At 40.8% G+C, this 20,104-nt stretch overlaps 1 long non-coding RNA gene and 1 pseudogene across 1 annotated transcript; both read right to left on the reverse strand.

The window, feature by feature from the left end:
* Positions 1–3,810: 3,810 nt before the first annotated feature.
* Positions 3,811–5,259, reverse strand: LOC102378410 (annotated as a pseudogene).
* A 181-nt stretch (positions 5,260–5,440) lies between these two features.
* LOC112548065 lies at positions 5,441–7,274 on the reverse strand. Its single transcript, XR_003091870.1, has 3 exons — positions 7,243–7,274; positions 6,013–6,148; positions 5,441–5,927 (listed from the first exon to the last, which is right to left on the reverse strand). It is a non-coding gene; the product is annotated as an uncharacterized LOC112548065 (long non-coding RNA).
* Positions 7,275–20,104: the final 12,830 nt, after the last annotated feature.

A 20,104-nucleotide genomic window follows, 5' to 3' on the forward strand; every position in this document is an offset into this window, starting at 1 on the left:
AGGCTTGGGAACTTTATGAAGGGGGTGGTCCAATAGCCCCCCCGACATGGTTTGTATAATGCCCCTACCAGCAAATCCCTATATTACCCTAGCTCAGTGAGTTTGTTGGGAAGGTTCTGGCCTCTTGTACTATCCCAATGGTAAATTTTGGACCTCCTGCACCAGCTGCTGTGCAGAAGCTCAAGATTTTCAAGGAGCATCAGCTACTTGAAATGTCCAAGGCCAGGAAGCTACTTTAATGTGGCCAAAGGCGCAATTAGAAAGGTTCACCCTTAACCTAAGTCTTCCAAAATCCTGGGTTCAAGATGTAGACATGCCCCAACTAAATGGGTGGAATGAAGTAACAACCTAAATCAAAAATTTGTTTGAAGATACCCCAAAAGGTAAACAACTTGACCTCGTATCCCAAGAAGGAGGGTGAATTATTAAGTGCGCTACTAACATTCCCCTGCTGTGTAAGTGGTATGAAGTAGCCTGCAATGTGCAAATATATACCTTCACCAAAGGTGCTCCCTTTCCTTGGTTTGCAGTAGTAATAAGTTTAGTTGTAGGAATAATATTACTCAATATAATCCTTAGATGTTTTTGTTATCAAATTGGTTCTCGTGTTTATGCCAAAGTAAAAGTTGTTGCTCGTACTAATGTTAATTTATGTGGCCTGGCAAGAGTCATATTTGTAAAACAATTGCATATGCTTCAAAAAGCAAGGGGTAAATTATGATGGCCAGAACCAAAGGGATTGATGAGCAAATCATAGCAAAAAAAGTCTGCTTCTTGAGAGCATCTAGCAATGGCATAATAGTTATTATTAGCTAAGGCAAAGCTTGCAAGATTGTTTCCCGCAAACGTACCCTATCTGTCTCAAGTATAACCATAATCTTAAAATTAACTGTCTGTACCAATCATAAAACTAACATGGACTCCAAGAAGCAGAATTAGAAAACAGACCTGCAAACTTTAGCTGACCTAACGGTTCTTGCTTAAAGGTCAGTAAAAATGACAAACCTGACCACAAGTTAAAATTAACACATTTCAAAAAATTCCAAAAGGAAGTAACCAAGTGGGTTAAACTTAGGTGAAGAAAATGCTAATCTCAAAACCCAAAGTAATGTGGTGTAATTTGCTTATTGGGTAAACCTGAGTTTAGGCAATAACCTTTTACGATAATTTCTAACACTTTTTAATCCCATAGATTAACAGCTGTAAGGTAAGATTGTGAGTGGCTCTAAAGCCAACAGATTAGCATAGGACAAGATATAAAGAAACATGCACACCAGGTGACCACTAGGAAGGATGGAACAGAATGGTCATTGCTGTTCCAAGTCCGGACTCCAGAATTCCAGTGTGAGCAAGGACCAGATCCTGACTGAGGGATCTTCCCTGGTGCTCCCTCCGGCAGTGTCAAATGGGGACGCCTGACTTTACTGGATCAACTTGACATGCACCTGGCACTGAAAACTATCAATAAGTTACCAACCAAGTGGAAACTCTTTCAATTTGTCTGTCTGTTCTTATTATCACTGGCAACTTTTAACTGTTACTGTTGTATTGTCTGCTTGTAACTTAACCTTTTTGTTAACTGTTATACGTGTAAATCATATTTTGCTGATAAAATATTTTTGTTCCTATTTTGTTGCTATAAGTAAAATGTATCTTTACTGTTATAAGTAAAACTTGTCTTTGCTTCACTCCCAACTCTGCCTCCTCGATTTTGAACCAAACAACCCATTTGCAGCGCCCAGTCAGCCTGCAACCAACTTGATACACTCACAGTGCACAGTTGGCCTGTGAGTGTATCAATTACAAGTCATCAACCACAGCTGCCACTTGGGGGCTGCCTGCAAGTCCATGCCCTTTATGCACCAGCTACATGACTTCCTCAAGCCCTAGGACCTTGGCCTGAGCCATGCTGGCTACTCCAGCACAGGCAGCTTGCCCAAGCCTCCACAGCACCCAGGCACCCATGATGAGGCTTCAGTAGGGGAGAGACCATTGGGCTGCCAGGAGCCCATCCCACCATGATCCCCACTCCTGATCTTGTCCAGCAGCTCCAGCAGCCCAGGCCAGCACCTGCTGTGCCAGCTCTGGGTGTGCAGCTCTGGCCTGGAGGCCAGGCCAGCCATGGCACCAACAGCCCTCAGCAGCTCCAGTTCCTCCCCAGAGAGGGGTGGTGTCCAGGCAACCAGGCACCATGCCCATGAAACCCAGGACACCACCAGGAGCTGCACAACCTCACTGCCAGTGGAGATGACTCGGGCCACTGGACATACCTCCCATGCCCACCTAGTGAGCCCCAAATTGGAGGAAGGGCCCTTCTTGCGCTGCCTCTGCCCCTGCCCAACCCTGCCCCTGCCCCTGCCCCCCATCCCTACCTGGCCTGGCCATGCTTTTCCTGGCCCCCAGAGTTCTCTCCCCATAGCATGAAGGGAAGCAGGAAAGACAAACTTTATGGATTTTTATATTTGTTGGTATTAATCCTTTCCTTGATGTTGTCACAGGATGAATGGTTGTTGAAAGTGGATTTGTTTTGGTTGTGGAAATATTCCTTGATGGAGGCATTGGATAAATTCTTCCAGTTCCCCACATTGTAGTATCTTATTAAGATCTTATTCTAGACAGAAATTAAGGCTTTTTGAGAGGGCAGATTTTTCAGCTTTGGTAAGTGTGTGCATGGAGAGATTGATAGTATTTGAGGGTTGACTGGTTCCTTCAGTTTCATCAGGTATGAGCTTGGAATGTTGTATGGTTTTGGTGTTAGTAGTCTTTTTGTATGTGTTGTATAACGTTTGAGAAGATATCTGGATTTATCTCTTTTAAGTTGTTGTAGCATGTGTTGACTTCCTTTTTGAGCTGATCTCTTTTGGAGTGGGTTATGTGAAGGAGATAATTTCTAAGTTTTTTTCTGAAGTTCTCCTGCATAGTTGTGAAACATATTTGGAGTTGTGTGTAGTAGTCAGAGGACTGTAGATGTTCAGTCCCCTGAGAATTATGCTGCTTCTTGCATAGGCTTAAAAAAAGATTTGTAGCTGCTGAGTTTGGCTTCTTCCTTCTTCATGTTGTGAAGAAAGAAGAAGTGTTCCACAATGGTTACAGGGGTTTGGGTTGTAGCCATGTTGGTCTAAGGACATAAGCAGACAAGGTTCCTTGGGTGAATTTTTGATATCTTTTATTAGACCAACCCAAATGGTTGGAGAATAGTTATTAAGCAAGCTTTCGGGTTCAAAAACCCTTTGTCAGGCAAAGGAAGTTTCAGCAGTTGGTGTGTGCTCTTCCTGGATGGAATGAAAAGTCACACAATGGTTACAGCACTTTTCCAGGCAACAGTGAACAAATGATGGGACCAGAAGAACAGCAGTCAAAAGGCAGTGTTACTCTGTAGCCAAGACTGGGCTACAGTCTTTCACTGTCCTGCACATTTATTACAAACTGCTACCCATTTAGTGGTCTAGCTGGAACATTCGCACACAGTTAGTTTATGAAAGTCTCACTTTAATGTCCCTTTGATCGGATACACACACACACACACGCGCGCGCACACACACACACACACAATAACCCATCTACCGCAATGGCCAAGGTCAGTCACTGAAATGTTATCAGTACTTTTCTTGTAATATATCATGGAGTGGATACAATGTCTTATTACACGTATTAAGGTATATATATTCATAATACATTTATTTTTGGAAAGACATCCATTCCTGTGTCAGATAGTTAGGAGAAGCCGTTAGTTCTTTTCAGTTGAAAATAACAGTATAGTGGTCCACATCAATATTTACTTCTTATAAAACTGCCTAAGAGTTTGTTTGGGACATCTGAGACAAAGAATATATTGGATTCTGGTAAAAAATGATCTCCAATGTTTTAATTCCTAAGTTTTAATGAACAGGCAGATGTGTGAGGGAGGGGTTTGAACAAGCTTATCCCATAGCTGTTAGATAAAAGTGTAGCTTCTTCAGCAGTGAGAAGGATTTATGTGGAGTATATATGGAGCCAGAAAGTATTTAATAACCATCCTACAGAAAATGTTGAATTTTTGACCATGCATTCAAAATGTCAATGATTCCCCCTCCCCCTTCTCCGAATTCACCCTGTCAGTTGAATTCATTGAGACATTGTTTTCTGATGTAATATCTTTTTCAGGGCATCTTTGACCTCTTTGTTTCTGAGGCTGTAGATAAGGGGGTTCAGCATCGGGATTACCAGGGTATAGAACACAGCTAACAGTTTGTCCTGGTCTGCAGACTTGCTAGATGTGGGTCGTACATACATAAAGAGCAGAGTCCCATACAAGATGGAAACAGTTGTCAGGTGGGAGGCACATGTGGAGAAGGCTTTGTGCCTGCCCTTGGCACTGCGGATCCGTAGGATAGCAAAGATAATGCACAGGTAGGAGACAGAGATAATTAGAACTGTACTTAATATGGCTACAGCAGCAAAGACAACATGCACCATAGCATGGAAGTGGGTATGGGAGCAGGACAGTTTCTGGAGTGGCGGGATATCACAAAAAAAGTGATTGATGACATTAGGGCCACAAAAAGGCATGCTGAACAAAGAACCTGTGTGAGCAATGGCATAGGCACAGGCACATGAATATGACCCAATTACAACCCAGAAACAGGCTTTCCTGGACATAATGAGTGTATAAAGTAGTGGTTTACATATAGCTATGAATCAATCATATGCCATCACAGCCAGAATCAAAACCTCAGTATTGATACAGACTGAGTGAAAGAAAAATTGTGTGACACAGCCAGTGAATGAAATGGCTTTTGTTGCTGCTAACAGATTCACTAGTGTCTTAGGTGCAATAACAGTAGAGTAAGTGAGATCTACAAAGGACAAGTTACGGAGGAAAAAATACATGAGGGTGTGTAGCCGGGGCTCAGTACTGATGATTGTGATTATGCCAAGATTTGCTACCAGGCTTACAGTATAGATCCCCAAAATCATCACAAAGAGGAGGAACTGCAGCTGATCATTGTCTGTGAAACCAAGGAAGATGAACTCAGTCACCTCACTCAGATTTCCCTTCACCATTTATTTCAGATGTATTCTGTGCACCTGAGGGGGAAGGGAAAGCAACTCAAACTGACAGACAGAAAAGATATTCCAAGATAAAGCTTATTTTTGAAGAGGTAGCAAACAGGTGGGGAAAAGGATAACAACACCTTGTAATGCAATTAAGAGCTTGCATTAAAAAAGCAAAGTATCCTTCAGTATTTTCATGACATTTGGAACTTTAAACTTATCTTAATAAAGAATGCATGAGTATCGTTGCATGCATTTGTGAATGACTGCCAAGTTTTCTAATTTGAAAGGAAAAAGGTGAGAAAATAAAATATGGTAAAATAAAATAAAATAAAATAAAGACACCTGTAAGTAAAACCGGTGTGCTGACCTGGAAAACACTGTCAATTGCAAATATAACTTTGTTAATATGAGATGATATTTCTAGGTATAGTGTAGTGCATGAAAGGGATGAAAGTATAGTGGAACTCTAACACCCTTGTATAATTAAAAATATTAGTTTGAAAACACTCTCTTTCAATATGACACTCCTAACTAAACCACACACTGTGGGCAAGTTAACTGATTAAAATGAATAAATACAAATGTGGTTTTTAAGATTACTAAAACAATTTTTCTAACGAGATGGTTTAATGAATAGAGGAGTTATGGAAAAAAATTACACAATAAATTATAAATAGGTCTGTATGAAACTATGATTGTGACCCTTATTCCTCCTCCAGCTCATCACAACAAAATCACATGCAGCAAGCAGGCTTGGACAATGTTGCACTTCGTGAGGAAAAGGTCCTGTTGAGCAGTGATACAAGTTTAACAGCTATCTCTTTTTTTGCAGCACTGTAACCCTGGTAAATGATTGTCCTGCATTCTCTTCACTAGCTTCTCTCATCTATCTGGAGAAAGAAAAGAAAATAGAAATAACTACGTATCCTTTTTAAAAAGCAGAATTATTAAGGCTACTTTTTAATGAACACCTACCTGATATGTACTTGGTGCCACAAGGAGATGACTTGAAGGTAATAAGTGCAGCCTAGACAACATGGAGTGAGAATCTGTGTGAAATCCAAGTAGATGCAAAGGTGCTTGTTTTTCACCTTCAAACTAGAGATATTGTCTGAAACACACAAACAATATTTATCTGCATTAAAATGTCACTATGCACCAACCGTGACACTGAGAGACCTGCTGTGAAGCAGAGAATGGTGTGCCTGAGAAGCCAGAGCTTCCCCAGCAGTACTGCACCATCTTTTTGGACAGGGAAAGGATTTCTCTCTATGTGAGTTTTGATCAGGAGCATTTCACTAGCAGAAAGCTTCAGGAAATTTAAAATTATTTCTTTCACGTAAAAATAAATAAACCAGAATGTTAAAAAATCAAGAATTTTCCTCAAAATGTGTGACTCATGCAGAATTACTGTTGGTTTTGTTTTTTTTATTATGATTATATTACTGTGAATCTTCCACCCAAGATGTTAGGAGATAACAACCACTGGAAGGGATATAATTTAAATAAAGGTTTAGAATCTTACCTAAGATTACAAAGTTACCATCCTTTTAATTTTTTAGGAGTCCCCATGTCTGTTACTTTCTGAAGGACTAATAATTACTCATGATACAAATGCACTACAAACAATTCTTAGTATGCTTTCATACGCCAGACTCTTTTCAATTGCTGCTATACCTTATATGTGTCAATATTTTTATGTCTTCAACTGAAGGTTTTACATAAGCAAACTATTTGGTCTTTCAGAAGATACATTATGATCCTCAACAGCAAGTAAATCTGAGAAATGTTTTTACTTTATTATTCTATATAATATTGTACAAATGATGTTGGTGACAATGATGATGCTTGAAAAGCATAGGTAGTAGTAGAGGAGCTCAGTAAAGTTCACTGAGCTGGATCCTGAGTCAATTTAAGTTATCAGAGCCCTATTAATTTTGATGGAACTCGATCAGTTGAAACAAACTGAGGATTGATCTAGTTCATGAGTCTACCAAAACAACTGCATTAGGCACTAAGGATATATATTTTTTTTTCATCTGCTTTCCCATTTATCAACAAGTTATTCAGTGAGAGAAAACAAAGATGACATTTTGCTATCAAAAGATTAAACATTAATGAACTAAGATTTTTGTTCCTAGTAGAAGGGTTTTATGTTAGAGATTTCTGTAGGCATTAAAGATAGTTAATAAGCTTTTAACATACCTTAACCCGTGCTCCATAATTTTAAAATGTCCGTTGGAACTGAGACCTGTCTGTCTTTAACTGAACTGATAGGAAGTCTAATTAGACATGTGCCATATGTACTTAGGCTCTTGGCAGAACATGATAGAATCTCTCATAAAAATAATTGCCAGGTCAGGGTAGCGGCGTGTATTAAAACACCCACTTGGTCTTTAGGGACCATGAAGTAATTAGATGCCAAAAAGTTTTTCATCATGGAAGCGGAAGTGCTACTGCTTCTCTTCATCCTTCCTCCCCTTTATGGAGTCCAAAAATGAGAACATCTTGACTAAAAGCAATACTAATAAAGATAATGCATGGGTGTATTTTTGAAAATGCATTTTTTCAATTATTTTATATTTAATTGATTTATAATGGATTTAATCTGGACATCAGTAGTGTGACAGTCCAATATTAGAAACTTTCTATCCAGTTTTCATATAGAACAGAACAGAGTGCACATGAAGCCAGGATTGCTGTGCATTGCAAAGGCTGTGCTGATGTCTGCATTTGGAAGCACAAGATAGCTGGGAGGGAGGTCTGAATGACATAGAAAGAACGGTGACATGGGGATTACACCACAGGTGTCCAACCTGTGTCACACATGCCGTAAGTGCCACAAGAAACCTCTAGGTGTGGCATTCAGCAGGCTGGGGAGGAAACGTGTAACTATGGCAGGGAGCAGAAAGCAGAGCACCAGATTGGGCAGAGGAAGAGGATCAGAGTTGCACTATGGAAGAGTACAGTACTAATTTGTTGTGTGTCTGCCAAAAAGTTTGGCTCCCACTGCATTAGACCATTAAGAGAGAGTAAGAATTGACACTTAAATCAGAAGGTCCTGATGATCTCCACCCCAGAGTGCTGATGGAATTAGCAGAGGTCGTTGTGGGACCCCTGGCATGGCCTTACGAGCACTCATGGTGCTTTAGTGTTGTGCCAGAACACTGGAAAAGGGTCAATGTGGTTCCCATTTTCAAAAAAGGGACGAAGGAGGACCCAGGAGACTATAGGCCAGTTAGTCTTACCTCGGTCCTGGGTAAGCTTTTTGAGAGAATTATTCTGGAGCATGTCCATGAGGGGCCAGCAGGGGAGATTATGCTGAGGGTCAACCAACATGGATTCATCAGAGGCAGGTCCTATCAGACCAACCTGGTGGCCTTCTCCGACCAGGTCACAAAATCCTTAGACATAGGTGTTGCAGTGGAACTAGTCTTTCTGGACTTTAGGAAGGCCTTTGAAACTGTCTCTCACCCCATTCTCATTAAAAAACTAGGAGACTGTGGCGTCGATACATACACAGTCAAATGGGTCACTAGTTGGCTGGAGGGCCGCACCCAGAGTGTGGTGGTGGACGGGTCTTATTCGACCTGGAGGGATGTGGGCAGTGAGGTTCCCCAGGGCTCAGTCCTCGGGCCTGCACTGTTCAACATCTTCATCATTGACTTGGATGAGGGGGTGAAAAGCACCTTGTTCAAATTCACAGATGACACTAAGATGTAGGGAGAAGTGGGCACGCTAGAAGGGAGGGACAGGCTGCAATTGGATCTGGACAGGTTACAGGGGTTGCAAGGTACTACACCTGGGGAGGAAGAACCAGCAGCATACCTACAGGCTGGGGAACTCCCTTCTCATCAGTGCAGAGGCAGAAAAGGATCTTGGAGTCATTATTGATGCCAAAATGAACATGGGCCGACAGTGTGGGGATGTGGTCAGGAAGGCCAACTGTACCTTGTCATGCATCCACAGATGCATCTCAAGCAGGTCCAAGGAGGTGATCCTCCCCCTCTATGCGGCACTGGTCAGGCCACAGTTGGAGTACTGCATCCAGTTCTGGGCACCGCACTTCAGGAGGGATGTGGACAACATGGAGAGGGCCCAGGAGAGTGACATCCGCATGATCAGCGGGCAGCAGGGCAGGCCCTACGAGGAGAGGCTGAGGGACCTGAACCTGTTCAGTCTCAGCAAGAGGAGGCTGAGGGGGGATCTAGTGGCCATTTACAAACTAGTCAGGGGGGACCAGCAGGCATTGGGAGAGTCCCTGTTCTCCCAAACACTACGAGGAGTGACAAGAAATAACGGTCACAAGCTGGCAGAGGGTAGATTCAGGCTTGATATCAGGAGGCACTATTTCACTGTCAGGGCAGCTAGGATATGTAACTAACTTCCAAGAGAAGTGGTGCTGGCTCTTACGCTGGGGGTCTTTAAGAGGATGGTGGATGAGCACCTTGCTGGGGTCGTTTGACCCCAGTACTCTTTCCTGCCATGGCAGGGGGTCGGACTTGATGATCTGCTCAGGTCCCTTCTGACCCTGCCTACTATGAAACTATGAAACTATGACACTGAAGGCCACAATTTAAGACATCCACCTATTTTGAGTTCATGTTTATCCACAGTCTATATATGGCATGAATTTAGATCTGTCAAGTCTTGAGATGGTTGTTGCGTACTTCAAAAGGAGCTATTACAGCAACAGGAGAAACACTAAATTAATAGATCATAAGGCTACATGTAAAATCATAATTAACCACAATATTGGAAGGTTTTGTGTTGTGTTTGTTTTGATTTGTTTTGATGTTGTTTTGCATACATGGAGAGCTCTACCACTGAATGGGTCTTACTGGCTTTTCATATCACCAAATGTGTCTTTGGGAAGCAGTACTGAAAAATGTTATTGACCATGGGAAGGAAAGAAAGGTTAAGGGTATTATGTGTTGAAAGAGAACATACGTAAAAAAACCAAGGGGTGGAGAGGGGTGGGGGGCTTCAGGGGTAGAATTCTAGGAAGAAACATATAGGGCAGGGTGGTAACAGAGGGGAGGAAGATATTACGGGGTTAAGTTTGCCATCTCTGGCAGCTTGTACACACCATGGGGATTTACTTTGGTTTAATTATGCCTCTGTATTCCTGACCACGGATCAGGACAAATCTCCCAATTGGATCATAGACAGACATAAAGGAGGAACCAGCCTGTCTATTATTAGCACCGACTTAGTGAAGAGAAATGTGGAGGTGCTGGATGTGTTTAATTCAGCAGGCCTGAATGACCTATATCCAAGGGTGCTGAAGAAATTGGCTGGTGTCATAGCAGGGCCATTGGCATGGCTGTTCAAGCACTCCTGATGCTCAGGTGAGGTCCCAGAGGACTGGAAAAGGGCCAATGTGGTCTCTATTTTCAAGAAGGGGAGAAACAAGGATCTGAATAACTATAGACTGGTTAGTCTCTCCTCTATCCTTGGGTAAACCTTTGAAAAATTGTTAAGGATCACATTTGTGGGAGTCCAGTGGGAAATGCTAAAGGGCAACCAACATGGATTCATAGCAGGTAGATACTACCTGACTAACCTGACAACCAGAGCATAAAATGCTTAGACACAGGAATCAAGGTGGATATCATCTACTTAGATTTTAAGAAGGCCTTCGATATGGTATCTCATTATATCCTTATAGATAAACTGAGTAACTGTGACATAGATGATTACACAGTCAGGTGGGTGGCAAATTGTCTTAGGGGTCGCACCCAGACAGTGGTGGTGGATGGGTCAGTATTGACCTGGAAAGATGTTTGAAGTGGAGTCCCACATGGCTTGGTCCTTGGTCCTTGGTCCTGTGCTGTTCAATGTCTTCATCAGTGACTAGGATGAGAGCATGGAAAGCACTCTGTCCAAATTTGCAGATGATACCAAATTTGCAGATGATACCAAATTATGGGGTAAAGCTACCACACCATGGGCAGGTTGGAAAAGTGGGTAGAACAGAATAGGATGCAGTCACTTTTGACTCCAATATCAACATGAGTCATCAATATGATAAAGTGATAAGTAAAGCTAACCACACTTCATCATGTATTAGTAGGTGCACAACAAACAGGTCCAAGGAGGTGATATTTCCCCTTTATGCATCATTGGTCAGGATGCAGTTGGAGTACTGGGTCCAGTTTTGGGTGCCACACTTCAAGAGGGATGTGGACAACCTTGAGAGGGTTCAGAGGAAGGCCACTTGTATGGTTAAGGGCCTGCAGGCAAAGCCCTGCAAGGAGATATTGAGGGCCCTCGACAGTGTAAACAGATGCACCATTAAAGCGGGGCAAAAGGGCACTTAAGCCACTTTAAAGGCCAATTTTGTTGTGTGTACAAAGGCCCTCTATGTTCTCCCCATCCCACATTTTGTGCAGCTGCCCAATCCTGTGTGTCCTTGTTCTGCCTATGTTTGAGGGAAGGCAGAGGAGCCTTCCATTCACAATCTTATTTCTCACAGGAAGGGCAATGGCCAGAGAATGGATGTGCCACATATACTAGATGAGAATGTGGTAGCAGCAAACCCCTGTTCTGATAAAGTTGGGGAGCCACTCATTGTTTGCTTCTTGATTATTCTTTGCCTGACCTCACATTAGGGTACTGGTATATTGGCAAACCCTGTGCCTTTACAGACTCTGTTCCAAAGTTAGAGAATGAAGGATGTTCACAGATCTATGAACATAATTAATGAACTGTTGAAGGAGCTAGAGTAATATCAGAGAAGACATGTTTTTCAAGCAGTGGTAGACATGAGACAATCATGCAGGGGTAGAGAAAGGTCCAATTGGCTATCTATATATTCTTCAGTTGAGGAAATAATTTTCATGAAGTCCAAGGGGGAAAGCTGGGATTGGCTTGAATTGTTGTTGTTATTGTTGTTGTTGTTCTTCTTCTTTAAACAAGGAATGTCAATGTCTCAAAAGATTGCTGGCATACTGGTAAGCTTGCCCAGTTGTGCTTTGTGTTTTTCCAGAATGCGAAAAATAGCTAAAGCTATGAAATCCAGGAAAAGAAAGCTGAGAGGGAAGATGCTTTTAAAATGAAGATTTAATGATAGTGATGCCCCATGAAACCAATATTAGATATACTCATGTTCTACTTTAACAGAAGGTGTGAAAGACCTTGAACTATATTCTACTTCACTTTTAAAATTTAAGTGGTGCTTACAAGGTTTTAGAAGTCTAAGTCAAAAACAAATTTCTACATTACCCTACAGACTAAGTTCTGCTGACATGTCTGTATTTATTATATATCTACATTTTCACTCTAAATAACTGCTTGTCTTGTGGCATATGTTCAGAGGTAATTTGTTCTGACAGACATGCATTCACATATGATTAATGCCCTTTTTTAACTCATTCTTTTTTCCCCTCTTCCCCTCCCCATGTTGCAATTGCACCCCGGCAGCCCAGTGTCACCTCCCCCCTCAACCACACTTCTGTATCAGAATTGGGACCAGGGAGTCTGCCACTGCCCCTGCCACCCTGGCACACTGGGATTGGGACCTACAGATCTGGCACTGTCCTGCCTCATTCCCCATACTAGGATTAGGTCCTGGGTCCAGCACTGCTACTTCCTGGCCATATGTCCTGGGATTAGGCATGCAATCCATCATACAGGGCCTGGAGTCCCCTACAGATCTATAACTTTGGCAGCAGAAGAGCAGTGCCACCTCTTCCACACTGCCAAATTTGCAGTCATATCGGGAGTCCCATACAGCAGATGACAGGGCCAGATCTGGCCCATAGGCTCAGGGTTGAGCAGCCTTTGCCTGGTAGATAAGGACTTGACCAGGAAATGGAGACATATTTTCTGCCACTCTTGTTTTCAGGGAATTTGAAGCCTTCTTTTTTATGTCCTACAGCGGTATCCAAATCACCAGGTCACAAACAAGACAGGCATGAGATTTAAGCTGCTTAGCTGCCAGGACAAAAAGTTTTCTCAGGCCAAAAAGGCAAGGAAGAAGGACCCGGGCTCTGTGTTGAAAGGACTTGGAAACTATCTTTGTAGGGAGGAAGGAAAGCATTACTTCTACTATTATTTGAGGATTTTGAATTACAAAATCATAATGGGGAAAACATTTGATAAACGGCATTTGGGACAGAATTCCTCACCTAGGGCATAATTCTATTTCCTTCGTGGTCATTTAAGTGTCAAAACTGGGATGCTTACATGGAATTTTTGGTAATTCTGCTCCTAGGGGTATTCTATTCCCGGGCATGTAGCCCAGCATAGATAAATGATTATGTAGTCAGACTGACTGGACATGGATAGCAGCAGCTGCAGCCCATACCTGTGCCCCTTATGTTTGTGCAGTGGCCTTAGTCTCCTGAAAATGGAGTTGTCCAGAATCCAGGACATAGACAGAGGAGCAGAAAAGGGTAGGATGTGTGTTGTCCCAATATTGCTCCCCTACCTTAGTGGTTAGGGCACTCATTTGGGATGCTGGAGATACTAGGTTCTTAGCTCCTCTCACCTACAGACCTCTTTTGCATCCTAACATAACCAGAGATGTGGGTATTATAGAAAATTTTGATTTTGCAATTTTTCTGGAAATGTTTTTAGTGTTTACAGTGCTACTGCACAGTAATCAAATTTATGCTTAAGTCGGCATAAGTCGCCATATTAACTGTGCAGTACAGGCATGCGTGTGTAGATGCATGTCCGTACCACACAGTAATTTTGGTTACTGTGCAGTAAATGTGCACTTGTAGATGCTCCCACACAGTGTTGATACATTCTAATGTCTGCATATGTAGATGCCAGACTATTCCTACTTACTGCACAGTAACTTACTGCACAATACATTTAAGTCAGCATAAATGCACATGTACACACACCCAGGGTGAAGAACAATTGAAATCATAGGAAAACTACACATCTACACACATGGAAAAAAATGCTTTCTTTTACCTGCTCACCTTAGCCTGGAAAAGGCAAAGGTTAAGCCAGAAATGCCTTAGTGAAATAGATTTTGGTGGTTTGTGGACAAAGTGCATTAGCAATCTTACACAAAATCCAATATCTTTTATTTGCTGTCCAATATATTGTATTTGCTATGATAAAACCTATGTTTATTTCAGGCATAGAATAGTGGACTGACTTACACTTGGACTCTGATCAAACACTAGGGATACTCCACATGAACCACTCTGGGTTTCCTAAGTGTTGCCACACTACTGCTTTACTTTGAGGACTGCAATCATGCTTACATGTTGATCACAATCTTCAAACAATAAGAGTCTTCTGTTTCTCAATGGATACAGTTCACAAAACTCATCACTTAAATGAGGAACACTTGCTTCCAAAAAGTTCACAAGCACTTTTTATATCCAAATGATAGATTTACCGAGCCATTCCAACCACACCCTGTGCTATTAAGTACATTTACACTTAACAACATGAACGTGCCCAATGGGCATCCAGATAAATGCTGACAATCACGCCTGTGATAGGGCACAACACAGTGCCCTATTCTCTCATAATCTTCCTTCCATCTGTAATACAGAATTATTGCCAGCACAAGAGGGCAAAGTTAAAATTGTGTTGTGAACGGCATGTATACTGTAACTAATTTTTTATTCATTTTCTGAACTAAGTTATGTGACTTTCCCCATTTTGGCTGGGCACTAGACTTCACTGAACAATATTAATTGTGTCAACCAAGTTTTGGGTGATATAATTTAATATAATTTTGCAGCAAGATACCTAGACTTTTGTTTCATAGAGTTCAATGATATCAAACACTAGGTTCCTCTTAGTCACTATCTGGGCACACAGATCCTTTACATTTCCATGACAATCCCAGCCCCCAGTGCTATGCAGTACTACCCTGACTTTCTTGGGTTCCTGCACAGCCAAGAACACAGAATGTGTCACATTGTTAGCAGTCTCTCACTAACTTTCAGGAGATTAAAAGGCATCAATTTTGATCAATGGTGCTATTTTCTAGTCTGCATCAGTGGTTTTCAACATTTTTCATTTGCAGACCCCTAAAAAAATTTGAATGGAGGTGCAGACCCCTTTGGAAATTTCAAATGGACATGTGGACCGATTTGAATTGTAAGTGTGGGTATTCACATATTTTTGATTGATCATAGTCATTTTCTGTGGATTCCTCAGATACCTGCTGACCCCCAAGGGTCCACAGACCACTGTTTGAAAACCACTTGTCTACATTATTCCTTGCATGTGTGAAGGATCTTTTCAATAGCTGAGCACAGAAAAATAGGGGATTGAGTTCCCTGCGAAACTAACACAAAAGAGAAGAAAGAAAACAACATTAAGATTGCATACATTTTAGAGACAGGTTTCTGTGTGGCTATCCCCAGGGAACAGGGAAGATATTTTAATAATCCTATTTGTGCTTGGACCCACCAAGGATTCCTCCTCAACTGCCACTTAACCAAATATATAAATAAACCTCCAGCCACAAAGCACTATCCCCTTTCGGGGGGTAATGTATGTACCTTTTCCTCCTGAAGGTAAGTTTCATTGCCCTGACTTTGATGCAGCTGAAATAAATATTTCCCTTTGGTTCTGGCAATTGGAAATCAATTTGAGTTGAAGCCCATTCATGTACAGTGATGAGATCTGTAGTAATTCGAGCCTTGACTAGCTAAATAAAACATTTTGTTTATTTGTGCGTGTGCATGCATGCATGCATGTGTGCTTTTCCTCTGCAGTTAGTATATTGGTAAGGGAAACTGTACTGATGCTTTCTGGATTCCAGGTGATGTGTGAGGGATTACTTAAATAAAAATAAACCACTGAAAAATAAAAGTATGGATGACTGGCTGGAGTGCAGGTGGTAGTGTTGGAATGATGTTACGGCAATGATAGTCCAGGAAACATGCAAGAGGCAAGGATTTTGTGGGGGATAGTATCTTTTATTGGATCAGTTGCATAGCAGGGAGAAATCTTAGACAAGCTTTAGCGGTATCTTGTGCCTGAAAACTTGTCTAAAATCTCTCCCAACTATGCAATAAAAAATATCACACCCCAAAAATACTTGCCTTTTGCAGTGCCACTGGACATTCTAAATATTTTCCATGTTCTGGTGTTCATTTGCCTTGCTCCGCTTAAGTCAATGCTCATTTAACCTAGGTAATATGTGGTAACTATAGCATACTTAAACTTGAAGTTTAAGTATTTAACAGCTCTGCAAACAATAGTGTACAAACTGATGTGTTATCATGCTGGCTCAGTAAAGGGATTATTTTAAAGAACTGGGTTTATTTATGCAAAGTATTCCTGCAACCGGTCCCTAGTAAAATGTCAGGTTATAGCAAAATCTAATTGTTCATCTTCCTTCCTTGTGCACATCTGTGACTCTCACCAGGGCTCTCATCTACCCTTGTCTGTTATCATCTACTCTAGATGGACCTCAACAAATGTCTATCAATCACAATCCCTGTCAAGCAGGTAATATTTCAAAAAATAATCAAGGTAAATTTGCATAGTAAGGTTAGTAGTCTGTTGGAAGTGAGAGGGTTTAAATACAATCAGTTTGTCTAAATCACTGAAGCAAAAATGTTTATTGATTCTTAGCATCAACTGATTCTCTGGTGTGTGACCTCTCCTCTGTATTTGGTAGATTTCTCAGCCTGTCTGATGTTGCTGTTTGTCTGCCTTGCACTAAGACACTTCCTTGAACATTTTACCTATCGAGCAAAGCCTTTCATTGAAGCTGAAGAAGATCAAAATCTCAAACAGAAGGAAAATGTCCTTATAAGTTACATTTTAAAACAGCAGCTATGGTAAAATTTATGGTGCAAAGTAAAATAAATGTGTTTCATGGATCTTAGGGAAACAGATATTTTTGTAATTAACTGTTTATAATTTTCAAAGTACACTCTAATCCATCGGAAGGAAAAGTTCTGCTTCAGTTAAACTGGAGAATATGTTTCTTTTTAAAAGTTAAGTTTTACTAGAGCACTAAAACCCATGTGCTTCCTCTGACAATTGTTGTTTGTATGATGGAAATGCAAGATTGGGTTTGTGTACCACATGTTGTGTCGTAGCATCAGGTTTCCAAGATTCAGCCAGTACCTCCCCCAGGCAAAATCATTACTTCAGTTTGACAGATGCTGCTTTTTTCCCCCTTGCATACACCTGGTGAACATACTATGAATCTTCATGATCCCTGAATATTTTCAACTGCTTGATGCTTCCTGCAGCTAGTGAATGGAAGTCCCTACCCATTTAGGGAAAAAAAGACTGCTTAAGTTATTCAACAAAGAATTAAGTTGTAAAGCCTTTGATCTAGTCACCAACCCAGCCTCTGAAAATTAAAACCTGATCTACAGAAATATTTTTTTTTAACCTGTTTTTAGACTTATTTCTATCATATGCCACTTTCATTGGCTTGCTCTTCCTTGCAAGGAATATAAACTGAGAATAACAGAAAAAGTTAGGCATTAAAATGTTCACATATATCAGAGCATGACTGTAATTGACTCCACTCTATACAATGTACAGGAGGGGAGAGGAGCATATAGAAATTACATCAGATCACTTACCTTCATGTAGCCGTGGTAGGTAGCATCTCAGTAGCAGACCAGTGAATTTCTAGAAATAACAACTCTCTTCCTCTTCAGTAGAACTAAGACATTCAAATGACATGTCTTATGCATCCATAATGTAAATTGCAAGTAATACTTATTGGGGATTGTCATATCCAGGAGGTATAATTAAGTCTGCAAAATCATGGACTTCACCCCTATATTTATATTAGGAGTGTGTCCTTGTTTTCAGAAATTTGAAATTTGCAGAACATGAATTCTGGAAGAGCACAAGGTATCACCATACAACTTTAATTCTGCATCAATAAAGGTTTCTCCAGTGACAAAATCACTTTGGGAAGACATTAAAAAAGTGATTCTGCTTAGATGGTGCTGGACACATGCTTAGATCTGATTTGGATATGAATAATTGCTTCAGTAAAAGTATTAGAGGGCAAAATACTCTTGGGAGTTGCATGAGGAATTTTAACTTCAGACATTTACTGGAGAGCAATTGCTACTAGTAAAGCTAATACCCAGTTTTTCCAGAATGTGACAACTTACAATTTTTTAAAACCAAATAGTCATAGAAAATGAGTGTTGGAAGGGACCTCAGGAGGTCATCTAATCCAACTCCCTGCTCAAAGCAGGACCATTGCCAGAGATCTCATCTCAGCCAAGGCTCTGTCTAACTTGGTCTTAAAAACCTCCAAGGATAGAGATTCCACAACTTCTCTGGGTGACCTGTTCCAGTGTTTTAAAACCTTCCTAGTGAGAGAGGTTTCCCCACCCCACCCTAATATCTAACCTAAATTTACCTTACTGCGACTTGACACCATTGCTCCTTGTTCTCCTCACCCGCTATCTCTGAGAACAATTTAGCTCCATCCTCTTTGTAACCAGTCTTAATCACTGATTGCTCTGTCTATATTTAAAGATATGCATGAATACAGGCCTATTTTACTAACTTCAAAAGTATGCAAGAGTCTGCATATGAGTATGCAGAGCATAAAGTATGCTAGAGTGTAAAGTTTAAAGGAAATGACAATTAAAGGCATCAATAACTGAAAAAACAGGATGGAAAGTGATATGGGTACCAAACATGATTGTACTGGATTAACTTGTTATTTGGTTTTTAATTTTGTTTTTGATTTTTTGACAAGGTAACTGCTTTCCTTGACAAAGCAAGTACTGTAGTTCTTATCCATCAGGACTTCAGTAAAACATTTGAAGCATTCATGGAAACATATTATTTAAGCTGGAGAAGATAAGGAGTTTGATATGAAGAACTGATTAAGGAATGGAGAATGACATATGTTAATGAAAGAAGAGCACTTTAGCTGGTAGAATTATAATGGGGTTACTTAAGTGTTTTTTTGGGGAAAAAAATCTTGTTTAAATATGGTGATGTAGTTATGATGAAATAAGTGTTCTGATGTTAGAGTCTTCTGTGACTATGGTAGTCATATTGTTAAAGCTACTATCAGTGGTCAAGGGGATCTGGCCTCTAAAATACAGGGAACCAGGGATTGAAAAAACAAGGCAATTCTCAATTATCCAGTTATAAACTTTATGAACGTGGAGTTGTATTTGTTGGTTCATGCCCTTTCAAAAGGAAGGTGGGAAAATGTAAATCTCTGTAAAAATGAAATCATACTAGTAGGACCCACAAAGGTATATTTTCAAGATCTGGGACAAGTATTATTGGAAGACTGTCACAGCTAGAAATATGCATATTTTTGTGGAGTAGAATAAAATAATACCATTCACTCAGAAGGGTATTCACTTGCCTGTCTTGCAGATTTCACAAGTGAGTTGCAGTTGCTGAATGAGGAATACTACAGAGAAAGGGTCAGGTTTCAAGAAGCAGTCACTTTTGTTTGACTTTAGATGATCAGGCAAACTGTGAACAATCAGCATGTAGACCAACTGTATAGCTGGGAGAGTTGTTGGACAAGCTTTTGAGTGTAACAAAAGCCTTGCCTGTCAGAAATGCCATGGACCTTCATACCTACAACAATACTCCAATCCTAAAACAATCAGCATGTAACACTAGCTCCTCATCATGCATAACATCTTTTTCCTGAAGTTTTTCTAAATTGCCACTTACTGTTTCTAATGAAACAATTAGTTTGGATCCATAGTGAAAAAGGCTTATGTGCTGTCTTTCCTTTTGTTTCTCACACCAAGTAACTCTGTGGTATGCAAAGAACCACACTACCCAGTGAAAGCACAAACTATTTTAGGTAGTTATATCACAACCTGTGACTGAGGGAAGAGATAAGAGTGAAGAGTGGGGACTAAATTAACACTTCTGGGGTTAAGAACATGAGCCTCCTGTTGTGTTAACTTGAAGCCAAAGGGGGAATTCCAAAACTCTATGCTGTGCACTTCCTGGACAAGCTGCAGGGCATGCTAGGCTATGATAATATCCTGAGATAATGCATTTTTAAGAGCTCAAGTCATTCTGTGATATTCACTTTCCCCTTACTTGTCTTCTCTTTCAGTGCAACCATCATTTTCTTCCTCTGCAGAGAAGAGTTTAT

The sequence above is a fragment of the Alligator sinensis genome, unplaced genomic scaffold (genome assembly GCF_000455745.1).
Source record: "Alligator sinensis unplaced genomic scaffold, ASM45574v1 scaffold287_1, whole genome shotgun sequence".
Classification (NCBI taxonomy): Eukaryota; Metazoa; Chordata; order Crocodylia; family Alligatoridae; genus Alligator; species Alligator sinensis.